This window comes from Vipera ursinii (assembly GCF_947247035.1).
Source record: "Vipera ursinii genome assembly, chromosome: 1".
In the NCBI taxonomy this organism is placed as follows: domain Eukaryota; kingdom Metazoa; phylum Chordata; class Lepidosauria; order Squamata; family Viperidae; genus Vipera; species Vipera ursinii.
Genome location: NC_139512.1, coordinates 134,352,541 through 134,364,995, shown reverse-complemented (window position 1 = coordinate 134,364,995; position 12,455 = coordinate 134,352,541). Strand labels below are relative to the sequence as shown.

The 12,455-nt window shown below is 37.6% G+C and overlaps 1 long non-coding RNA gene across 1 annotated transcript; it reads right to left on the bottom strand.

Moving 5' to 3' along the window:
• Nucleotides 1-47: 47 nt before the first annotated feature.
• Nucleotides 48-10,844, bottom strand: LOC310644363. Its single transcript, XR_014493290.1, has 4 exons — nucleotides 10,673-10,844; nucleotides 4,603-4,669; nucleotides 3,386-3,457; nucleotides 48-787 (listed from the first exon to the last, which is right to left on the bottom strand). It is a non-coding gene; the product is annotated as an uncharacterized lncRNA (long non-coding RNA).
• Between the last annotated feature and the right edge of the window lie 1,611 nt (nucleotides 10,845-12,455).

Below are 12,455 nucleotides of genomic sequence, written 5' to 3'. Positions count from 1 at the left end.
CTTCATTCAAATAAAGCTAGAACTGAGACCAGTAGCGGTTTGATGATTCAAATATGAAAGCAAGAGAGAAATTGGAGTGCCATCTGCACGTTGATGGCACCAGTATCTCTTGATATGGATATGACAAACTTTATTTGATGCCTCATCAGAACAAAATACAAATACAAGCCATTTATGTGCCTCCATGCTAGACAACTGCTAGCACATTTAAGTCTGTGAAACTGAAACACCCTTACAATGTTTAGGCTTGCAGCCCAAAAACATTTGTCTTTTTAAATAGCTGACAAGCAAATTAAATATGAATAGCGGAAATGTGAACTGTAAAAGGCTTAAACAGATTATCCTGAATTTAATTGGGGAAAAGGTTAAATACCACACTACTTATGTCCAGATTAAAATAAAAGCATAGAAAATAAAAGAAATACACTGCATGCACATTTTGAACTGCATCTATTTCATCTAAATAAATCAATCCTTTTTTACTTATACTTTATTCCAGGGGTCTCTAAACATGTCAACTTTAAGACTTGTGGACTTCAACTCCCAGAATACACCACAGCCAACATGGCTGGTTGAGGAATTATTGGAACTGAAGTCCACAAGTCTTAAAGCTGCCAAATTTGGAGACTTTTGCTTTATTCTAATAGCCTTGTATTTTGGATAAGCAAACTGTAGAATGCCAGTTATTTCACAGGATTTTCATACCTGTTCTGTAACCTTTTAAGAATAAAATGATGACTGGACTTCAATGAGCTTCATGGCATCATGTAAAGATGAAGAGTATTTTCTAAAAAAAAGTAATAAAGGGCGTCAATTGCCTTTAGTAGGCTTTTCCAACTTTCCATCAGATCTTAAATCTGCCATTTCACCTATTTTGAAATCCAAGAGTCCCACTTTGAAAACACAGATGTGATATGCACAATGCATATGCATACATAGGACGTGGGGGTGTAATTGACAAAGCCTGTGTTGTGACATCTTAATGCAATTCTGCCTATTATGTATTTGCATGCAATGTTGTGATACAGGAAGGGAAGAGATTGCACTCTGAAGGTTTCTTTATTTTGGCAAACTTTAGTTAGCTGTGAATGCCTATAGTTATGTACGATAGTAATATGATAACAGCCTCCTCCCCAGCTGAATTTGGGTATTAATCAAAAACTAGAGTTTAGATAAAGCAGGAGAATAAATATCAACATCAAATATGTGATTTCAGAGATATACTGTATCAGAGTATCAACTACAGACACCCAGTATGCAGTAATTATTAGAAGACATACAATATTTTTTTTAATTTTTCCACAAAAGCATGCCAAAATGAACATGCTTTCCATGGAAATATGCCAAATCTATAAGGTCAGACTCATAGGAAAAACAAAAGTAACATGGCAGAATTCAAGCTGGCTTAAAATTATCTTGTTAATAAAGTATGCCTATGAACTATGTATAAAGCAGTAGCCTGCATTAATGCAACCAAACAAAAACATATAAGCTTATTAAATTATACTCAGCTAAAATTTGATTATTCTCAACAGTTTAAAGTCTATATACAATATGATTACAATTAAAATATCTCTCATCTCCCAGAGCTCAAGCAGTTTCTCCCTGTAGCATGACAGGACAATTCTGGTTACAGCAGGTAATCCTGCATGTATTTCAGAACCCAGCCATGAAGGTTTTTTTAAGTCAATATAAACAACATAAATTGTAGTTGGAAACCAATTAACAACCAGTGCAGGGCTCACAGAATTAATAATTCATGCCCCCAGGAAATATGAAGGCTGGCTGGCACATTCTGGACTAGTTGTGGTTTTCAAGAGATCTTTAAACACATTGCATTAATCCAACTAGTGCATTAATTACTATATCCAGATCCTCTTGTACTAATTGGTGGAACAGCCCAAGCCAGGCAAAAGCTCTTCTTGAGTGGAATCTCTGCAAAACAGAGCTGCCAAAACCAAGTCCCATAAGTCCAGTAAGATACCACAGATGATGGTATCAAAACCACGGAATTCAAAAGTATGAGGAAGAGTTCACTACTTCCATCCAGGTCTTGACTCATGCCATCATAAGAGACCAATGCCACTATTGTCCCATCTCCTGGCAAGAAACCCAAATGAAAAGGGTCCAGATAATCCATTTCTTCTGCCATCACTGTCTCAACAATCCTCTCTGAAAAGGGAGGCTGGACATCAGACAGTAGAATAGTTTCTTCAGAAGTGAAAATACCGTAACCTACTTCAAGACTGCTGATAATTCCTCCTCCAGCTAGGAGACATTAACAATCACCAAGACCAGGTAGTGACTTCTGCATCCAAAGTACATGATCCTCATTATATTTTTCCAAATGATCTGTACATTCTGATAATCATATTGGGTTTGTTTTCAGTGGCAGGCTTCATAAGCATGGCATATCACCAAACACAACTTCTAGAGACCTCCAAAAGCAGTAACTAAATTGCCATTTCTGATGTGACCCAGGGTAAAATTATTAAATATATGACTGGGCAGTAATCTTTCTTTTGTTCCTTTCTTTTCAACTGCTTTTTAGACTGCTGACACTAGCATGCCAACTGTGATCCTTAGTCAAAAGAAAGATGTGTTACGTGCCATATATGGACATTATTTGATTAGTTGTATGAGATAATAACCCTTTAGACAATGTAGGAAGGAGAAGCCCTAAGCTGGCTAGAATTAGAAGCATTGCTTTGAATAATGGTTTTATTTTTAACAGAGCCCACAAATTATATCTGCAAGCGAAATACTGTTTTCATAGTTCCTAGAAGTGGCAAAGAGAATAAAGGATCTCCTTCCTCTTGTCATCCCTTATTCTGCTATAAAATAATTACTCAATATCATTAACAATTGCATTCATCAGCAACATATTACATAAATTTAAACAGCTGTGAACCAATAATATAATTCTTTATAAAAATTATGTAGTTTCCTCATGCTAGTTATACAAAATGCTTTATTGGAGACAGAATTAAGCTCCAGAAAAGTTAATTTTATATGATAGAATTTAATGAAGCATGCAAAACAGGACTAACTGGCTATGTGTGTTTTTTAAAATATTATCAGCTACAGTTCTAACTACGCTACCCAAATAAATCAGTTTGTTCAGTTTCAGTAAAAAAAAGGCACATCAAGCTAAATGATTTCTTGGTCAAAAAAGCACATTATAGGTAACTGATGAACATTTGCAAGACTCCCAAGTAAAATTGGAAAAAAATAATAATTATTTGGATGAAGAGAAACCAATTACTATATGCTCTATTATTTTAATTGTAGTTTTACAATTTAATTATTCGAGAAATATAAAGCAGATTTATATTTATTTTGTTATTTATATTAGATACATATGGTATGATAGAGTTTTCCTTACCTTCTAGATTTTTATAAGTATGACACAGACGTATCCCATGGAACATTTTTTATCTATATTCTTTAGCATTTTCTGCAAAAATTCAAGAAGAAATAAGCCCTTAGCATTTTCCACCACTTATCAATGGTAATTGTTCTGTCTTTTATTACAGTGAATCAGATAGAGTAGATAAATTCTATATAGACACACATATGGCTTTCATATACTTACTCAAACATACGAATGTATTTCAGTTGATGACAGTTCCATTTTATAGTTAAAAATATATTATTCAAACAATATCACTTTAAAATGAAAATTTTTAACTTCTGCAGATTTTTCTTTACCTTCTTCAGATTAATGTCATAAATCACACTCACCATAAATTAAGCACTACTAAATACTAAATTTTTAATCCTATTCCACAAATTCAGAATTTTACAGAATTGAAATGACACCTTAGGTTTTAACAACTAAAGATAGATGTTAACCTAAAATATTGATAGAGATGGCCCACAATCTTGAGATTGTGCAGAAATTGACTCAAATTTGCCATCAATCCCTAGTGATATCAAAGAATGGAATGTACACAAGTCACTTCCATAGCAACTGGTCAAAATGTCTGAAGCTTAAAGAAACCCTTAATGCACGGGTGTCAAACTGCCGGCCTGCGGACCAGATGCAGTACGTAGAAGCCACGCCCACCCCATTGCTGGCAATGGCAAAATTGTCCTGATACATTGCACAACATCACATGACATCGTGAGTTTGACATGTCTGCCTTAATGTATATCTGGCAAACTAGGCCATTTAATATTGTCTGAAAAACATTTGTTTTTCACAAGTTATAATGTCTCAAGTTTAAGAATGAAAGCCAATTTTATCTTTTAATGAGAAATCCCAGAAAATAAATTTTGTTCAAAGATAAGAATTTGAAAGATTAACCTGAAGAACTAAGTAATAGGTTTCTATTGTATTGTAGAATAATCAGTGGCAATTCTGTCTTTTTTCCTACTGACAATGGCATTTATAACTGATGGTTATCTTTCTAATTAAAAGACACACAACTATACAAAGGCATCACTTTTAGAACACAAACCTTTCATCTGCATTTTATTAAAAGTTCTAAAAATTCTCAGAGCTGTAAATCTTGTTACAATTGCCCAGATTAAAAATCAGAAAACACAGTACATTGATTAAAAAATATGCATCTTTAAAAATCACTAATTCATGCTTACCAAGATATTTTGTTGCCATGGTGGTGGCAGGTTTGCAGTATTCTTTGGTGTAGTTATTTTCAAATGTCTATTTTTTAAAAAAAGAAGATAAAAGTCTTGATATTATTTCTGAAATTATCAACACTCAAAATTAACTTCACATTTCTTTAATTTTCAATACCTATTACATGCCTCAATTATCTTATAGTTGAATTACCATATAGTTAAATAAAATAAGGTCTTTATAGTATAAATCATCACAAGCTTCTATATACACTTGATCAAAGGTAATTCAGAGGATGGCATGTTAAGCTGAAGAGCAACAAGAAAGTTTTTACTTACTGCCCAACTTGTAATTATGGTGACATCTCATTCTCCCAAAGTGCAACATTCAAAATCCAGCAGGTAAATAAGCTACTGCTGAATCAGAATGTTCACTTTTGTAAGCTAGGCCTAGTCCCAGGGCTTGTAGTTGTTTATGACGATATGAATATTAAATAGTAGTTTTATTTCTTCTACACTTTGAGATAGCTTAGAAGATGTGTTTTCAAACCTGATACAAAATTTCTACAACCTAAAACATCATGCTGTTGTGACATACTACTACCATTTTACAGAGGAATGAAACTATTCAATTATACAGAAGAAAGCAACATATTTTATTAGACACCTCATAGCATGTGACACCCCTTAGTATGTAGCTTGGAAATTAAGCAAGAACTGATGTAGTAGTAACTTGGAAGAATTTGAAAAACTTAAGGGGCACACACTAGGCTTGGGAATTGGAAAAAAAATCATCCTGGAATAAGGCAATGGCAAACTACAGCTGCAAAGAAAACTATATGGATGCATCTATATAATCAACAAAAAAGTCAAGCTTAATTTGAAGAGGACTTTATTTCTAGAGTTATAGAGACAGCTGGGGTTAGAACTAAGCTTAAAAATTGCAGTCAATAAACATCCAAACTATTGTATATCTATTGTCTCATTCTGGAATTTAACAAATATGAACTCAAGTTTTGGAAACTGGCTTTGTTTCCAATACCAATAAATAATATATACATTCTGAAGCAGAGAACAATTATAATAGGTATACAGTATGTTTGAATTCCCAGGGAGTGGATTATATTTTAAGGCTGAATTGCCTGCAATCCATGTTACTTTTGATACATCATTAGGATTTCCAATTTACAAACTGTTTAACAGCTGCAAAAACAAACGTAAGAAAAAATTCCTTTCCATGACTGAAATTCTTTGTTATTTCCAATTATTCAAATTGTAGTTTTTAACACATCTGGAAGCATTAGCTGAGACTAAATTGGCCCAGATCTTGGTGTAATTCTGTTAGCCAGTTCAATGTCAGGTAAAAATTCCAGATCCACAATAACTTTGGACTCTTTATCAGGGTCATACTAACCCATATTCTTCCAGTCTTGTGAGTTGGCAGAAAAGTATGTTGACATAACTACAGTATACTGCCCTAACACTTCAGTAATAAGTGACACTGACACACAATAGTGTCTTTGAAGCTTTGATGTGGGATAAGCTAAGAAAAGCAATTGGTGGATTATCCAGGTAGCTTTTTTCCGCCTTTCCCATTATCACCGAAACATGTGAAAATAAATCACTAATAATTTTCCTTACTATATGGTGAAGTGGGGTTGAGTGAATAAGTGAATTGGGGTTGAGCGATGGAGGTTTATCATTTTCAAATGACAGGTTAATAGACTAGAAGTACTCTGCATTGGTACTTGTCAGCGGGTTTATTTCTGAACAAATGTCTAATGGTCTCCTGGAAGAATGCTAGACACTTTTGTTTAAACACATGCCTACCACTTTTCTGGAATAGAACTATTATTTGCGTTAAAAAAATATTTGGTTTATATTTAACAGAAAGATTCTACAGAACATTCGAATAACTTTCTTCCACTTTAATCCCTCCCTTGGCAACACCCATTACCTATCATTTGAGTAAAAGAGAGAACAGGCAAACCTCTTGTCAATTCAACCCCCATCTCATATATTCCAAATTAATAAGGGCTACAAGAAATGGCAATATCAGAAATGAGCAGCCAAGCCCCACAGTGCCTGAAAATACAGGTAATCCTCACTTAATGATGGTAATTGAGACCAGCAACTTAGTCACAGTCATAAAGTATGAAATCAGCTGACTGCACTGACTTCCGAGGGTAGTAGCTGCAATCATTAGGTGAACTCAGGTTGACTCAGCCTTCCATCCTTCCGAGGTAGGTAAAATGAGGACCCAGATTGTTGGGGGCAATAAGCTGACTTTGTAATAATGCCGCTTGGGGTGTGTGTGAAAGCCCTAATAAGCAGGCATATACATAGAATGAAGGCTACTGCTAAGCTTGTAAGCCGCCCTGAGTCTTCGGAGAAGGGCGGGATATAAATGGAATTTAAAAAAAACACCCTTTGTGGTCCCACAGTCAGGTGATCACCATTTGTGACTTCTTCTAGGCTTCTCTATTGACTTTGCTGGTTAGAACTGGCAGTGAAGGTCACAAATGACAATTGTATGACTGCAAAATGCTGCAACATAATTGTGAATTGGTAGCTAAAATTGTGAATACGTGAATGTGGGGAAACTATAATAACTGTTAATACAAGTAATGGTAGTAAATCCCCTTGTTCAGCACTGACAAATGAGGTCTACCTGCATGTAAAATGGCAATGGACCTGGCCATGTGAAGCTTATATTTTTTGTAGAAGCAGCAGAAAACCTGTGTATACCAATAAAAATCATTTGGCAGAAATAGCATCTCTTAAAGACAGATCTCACACTCTTCTTAATGACTGCTGAACAAGGGCTTTACGGAAACAGTTTCCATGTTCTTGCAGACCATCACATCTATTTTAGTAAGGAGCCCATTCAACATATAACAAACGCTTTGAAATTGGCACTAGGCATAACACTGAAGCTAGATGCCTGATCTATCTTTCAGCCCAAGCTAAAAAATAGCCATTGAATGCAATGTCAAGCTCCCAGAAAGAATTGAGCTATTGCAGATCATTCACACAACAAGAGTACATAACTGTAATATCAGAACTATAACTGCTTCTGCCTCTGGTGATGGGATAAAAGTGACATGTCTTTTTAAAATGGCTAGCAAAATATTTTCATTCTGTAGTCAACAAGATGCAAGTTTTTAGATGTATCAAAGTGTCACCTCCTTTCCCATCCTCTTGTGCTTGTCTTCACCATCCTCATCATGGTGGGAAGTATTCTTGGGAGGGGTAGACAAATAAATTGGCGGGCATCTGCCAAGAGTATATTTTTCCAGCAGGGTCACACAAGGTGTGAGGTTATCCCAGCTGTTCTGCTAAATCAAATGTGCATCTATATTGGGCAACAATGATACAGGAAGATGCTGGAGGTAGATGATCACTTTAGTACCAAAGGCATCAATTCACTCTGCATGGGAAAAGCAATAGTAAGCCAGCCTTTTACTTTTAGCAAGAAAACCACATTTTTAGTGGTTTTCCTGCTAAAAGATATAAAATAGCTTTGGATGTTGGGCCCCTCAGGTCAGATGACACTACTGAGGAAGAGCTGAGTTCTAATGGTGTTTGTGGTGTGTCTAAATTAAAGTCTTTGGGATGTCTATTTGCTGAAGTTGTCATACAGGAAAAGAAAATACCAGGCTGCAAAGCCAGAATTACACTGAGCACACAAAACATAAAACAAACCCAGTAAAGTTAAACACAATAAATTAGAAATAAAACAACTACAGATTGATATCTAAGGCATCAATGAACTGAGATTGGACAATTTCAGTCAGAAGTTTACCCTGTTTTTTTTTGCTTAGGATACAAAACAAAAAGAAGGAACAGCACTGTTTTTATAGTTAGGAAGGGTGTAGCAAGAAAAATATTTGGCTACAATGCGAACAGTGACTGAATAATATCAGAGTTCATGGACAATATGAATTTCCCATGCTAGCAAAATAATGCATAGGATCATCCAAAACAGATTAGAGCCTTACATGGAAAAGATGCCAGATGTTCAAGCTGGCTTTAGAAAGGCTGAAGAAAATAAGACATTATTGCTGATGTACCCTGGATAACTCAGAAAGCTAAAAAAATTCCAAGGAACCACTATAGGCTTCATGACATATAGAAAGGTGTTAGATGGTGTCAATCACATCAAGCTGTAGAATGTGCTTAGAAAAACAGAAACTTCACAACAGCTTTTTTTCCTCATGCAAAACCTATATACTACACAGATTGGGGAGCCAAAGTATAGTTATATAACACGGTGAAACAGACTAACTTCAAGTTGGCAAATGAGAGAAGGCTGTTCACTCTCCCCTCATATACTCAACCTATATGCTCAATACATATTAAGAAAAGATGTATTGGAAGAAAAGCAGTATGGTTTTAAAACTGAAGGAAAAAACATCAACAACCAGTTTGCTGATGATACTATTGTATTCTGACAGACAAAAAAAGCAAAGGATGTGCAAACTCGAGTAATAAAGGAGCAAAGTGAAAAAAGTGGGATTCAAATTAAACATAAAGAAGATTAAACTAATGACAATGGGTACAACAGCAAGCTTTAGAGCTACCAATGAAGCTATGGAAATGGGAAATATCTTCTATAGAATCAACCACCAGCAGTAAAGGAACGAGCAGCCAAGAAATACACCATAGACTACCGTGTGGTAGATTAGCCATGAAGGCTTTGGAAAAGACATTTGGATGCTGTGAAGTGTCTATACCTACAAAGACCAGAACTGTGGAAGACATGGTATTCCCTGTAAAACTCTATGGAAGCCAAAGTTGGACTTTGAAAAAGCAGGATAGAAAAAGTATTGATGCTTCTGAAATCTGATATTGAACAATGTTCTTAATACTCTGGATGGCCAAGAAAACAAGCTAATTGAACATGTCAACCCAGAGTTCTCATTCAGAATACAAATGACCAGGTTCAAATGATCCAACGTTGAGTTAAATTTTCGCAAGATGTTGCTTAGAATATCTTAGAACGGCACCATAAAGGGTTTTAAAGTTTGAAGCAGTCTGATCTGGGCCTAGAAGCCCCATGGAATAATTTCAAAATAAGCATCATTGTAGCTTGCCAGGATAGTCCATCAGGAGTCTAAGCAACTATAGATTCTCCAAAGGTGAGAAAGAGATGGATTACCATCACCAAGACAGCCAATAAAAACTGTACCAGCCAGTTTTGAGCAAAGGCTGCCTGATTTCCACTTACTTTAAGCAGGAACCAAGAAGCCAGACAAACTCCCCCAAATTAAAACCAGCTCCTTCAAGAGTTTTCTATATCACTCGGTTAATGCTGAATGGTCAACCCAGATTTTTGTAGCCTAGATAAGGAGGCTCTATTCAGAGGAACCAAACTTCCAAACACGTGGCTCTTTTCCTTCAACCAACGTTTTGTCATTATGTTTTCTTACGCTGCCTTGCCTTTCCAAGTTAGCAGATTTTGAGCCTGTCATTCTTTTTTTTCTTTTTTCTTTAAAATCCAGCTTGCCAAAAGTCTGCTGTCCACCTCTGCTTTGACATATTGAACAGGAAGAAAGTTCTCCCACCCATACGCTCTTCGCGGCCAAAGAGGAAGTACAGATAGACTTTACACGCACCCTAAACACACACACACACACGTCAAACCAAGGTAATCTCTGACCCCTCTGCGGGACGGCTTGAAATTTGCAAGAGAAATCCAGACCAAGTGCGCTGGGGCATGCATTATTGTTTGACAGGACGCGGAGAATAGTGGGTGCACTCGTGGTCGCAGATAGGGGGGGACGACTGGTGGTGGTATTTTTTTTTAAAAAAAAAAGTTCGTTTGCTCAGCTCCCGAGGTCCGCGGAGCTTGTCCCGCCGCCTTTCCTAACTGTTCCTTTCCACCCTTTTGCTTCAGCCCGGCTGCCACAGGCGCAGCAACCCCAAAGAGAGGAAGCGTCGAGGCGCTTCCGAGATGGGCGGCTTTCCTGCCAAAACCCTGCCGGGAGCTTGACAGGAAAGAGGCTGGAGAGACTCCAGCGTCCTTCACCTGACGCTCCGGGGATCCCACCAAAATGCACAGCCCAAGTTTGACCCAGCGGAGTACCTGCGTCCTGTGTGTTGGCTTCCTCCCTCGCTCGCTCGCTCGCTCGCCCGCTCACCCGCCCGCAAGAGCGCGACCGGAGCCCCCTTTCCCAAAAATGGTGGCCACCCCTCTCCTCTGCCCCGCTCTCGCCGTCCCAACTGACTCGGCCGAGGACTCGGCTGGTTGCCTGGGCCGAAGCGAATCGACGGCCGAAAGGAGGAGCCACTCGCTCCGGCTGTCATCGATTCGCTCGGAGCTCCATTGGCGGCCCTGAATTGGCTGCTTCCGCCCCCTCGGCGTTGCTTGCGTCGCCCGTGGAGAGTAGCGAAGAGAGAGAGAGAGAGAGAGAGAGAGAGAGAGAGAGGGGGGGGGGGGAGGGGGAGGGTCGTAAGGAAGGGAAGGCGCTGTCTTTTGGAGGACTCTGCATTTTTTAAAAAATAGGAATGACGGGAATGGGGGGAAATGAGAGCTACTATACCTAGGCTGCAAAAATCCGGATTAAAACACTAGGTGGCAGCAGAGACGCCCAGGAAGTTCTGTGTTTTTTTTCGTTGTTGTTTTTGCTGCTGCTGCTGTCTGTATTTTTGCTGGACAGGTATAGTAGTCCTGCACTAAATAACTTGGCGCTTTGATCTTATACGGACTACAGTATTGGGAATCCCTTCGTTGGAACGGATTGGCTCATCAGATCAGCGAGCAGACACAGGATCTGGGCTGGATTCACACGAAACACTGCGCTACAGTGGGGTTGGCTGCTTAGTGGTGTTTCGCGCGCAGTCATTGGAAGGCATTTGTATTCACTGCAATTTACGAAATTTAAAGGAGCCTTTAGGGAGGCTTCACAAAGCTTCAGAAGGATGCGTTGCTTCAATAATATCTTGAATTAACAATGCCCCTTAATATGCTAAAGAACAAAGTACAACTGCCAGGTTGTTTTGCTTACTGTCAAATATATTGCTGTATGCTATTGTATATCCACTGTATTTCCACGACCAATTAAACTGTTTATGCTGTCACAAAAAGGAAATGGGGTGGTTTTGGCAAGGTTTATCCTGGACGATCCCATGCTGATTCTTGCCAGGCAGTGATTTTTTCCCCCCAAGTTATCACAAACATTGCTTAATCATTTGTTGCCTTCCACTATTATCCTTTTTTAAAATTGCTTGTAATTGAGCTTTTGGTATCTTCTTTTTAGAAGACTGTATTAGAATCTTTCCCATTTTGTTTCTCCTGCATGGAATCCCACACTGCTTTTCAAAGTACATATTTGAGTACACTTGTCTTTAGTTTCCTTTAAAATCAATTAATAGAAAATTTGAACTATATCCACCATCTACTAAGGCTTACCTGGTTGGAATAAAGTCAGGATCTTCCTGTGCCTTCCTGTACCACCATCTACCCCCTGAAGAAGAAAATTATCAGCAAGGCAAGTAAATCCTGGAGGAACCACACTTGACAAATGTTGGCTTCCAACAGATGTTAAGGAAATAAGTTAGCCTAATAATATTTTCTTAAAAAGTGTCTTCCTGTATTACGCAATGAAATAAGATACAATTTGCTGCCACTGGTACACCTCCAATGTAAAAATACATTTTACATGAGTTGTTGCCTACATACTTAATTTGAAAGAATAAAACAATCCCGCAGTAGTCTTTCAAAAATTACCAGAATTTTTAAAATATTGCTAGTGGGTTGTACTCTTATCTCAAACATTAGAAATTATCGGTCATGGAATTCAATAGCAATAAAATGAAAAATGTCAGAAAAAATGCAAACCTTATGTTTATAAACTTGTGAAGCAATA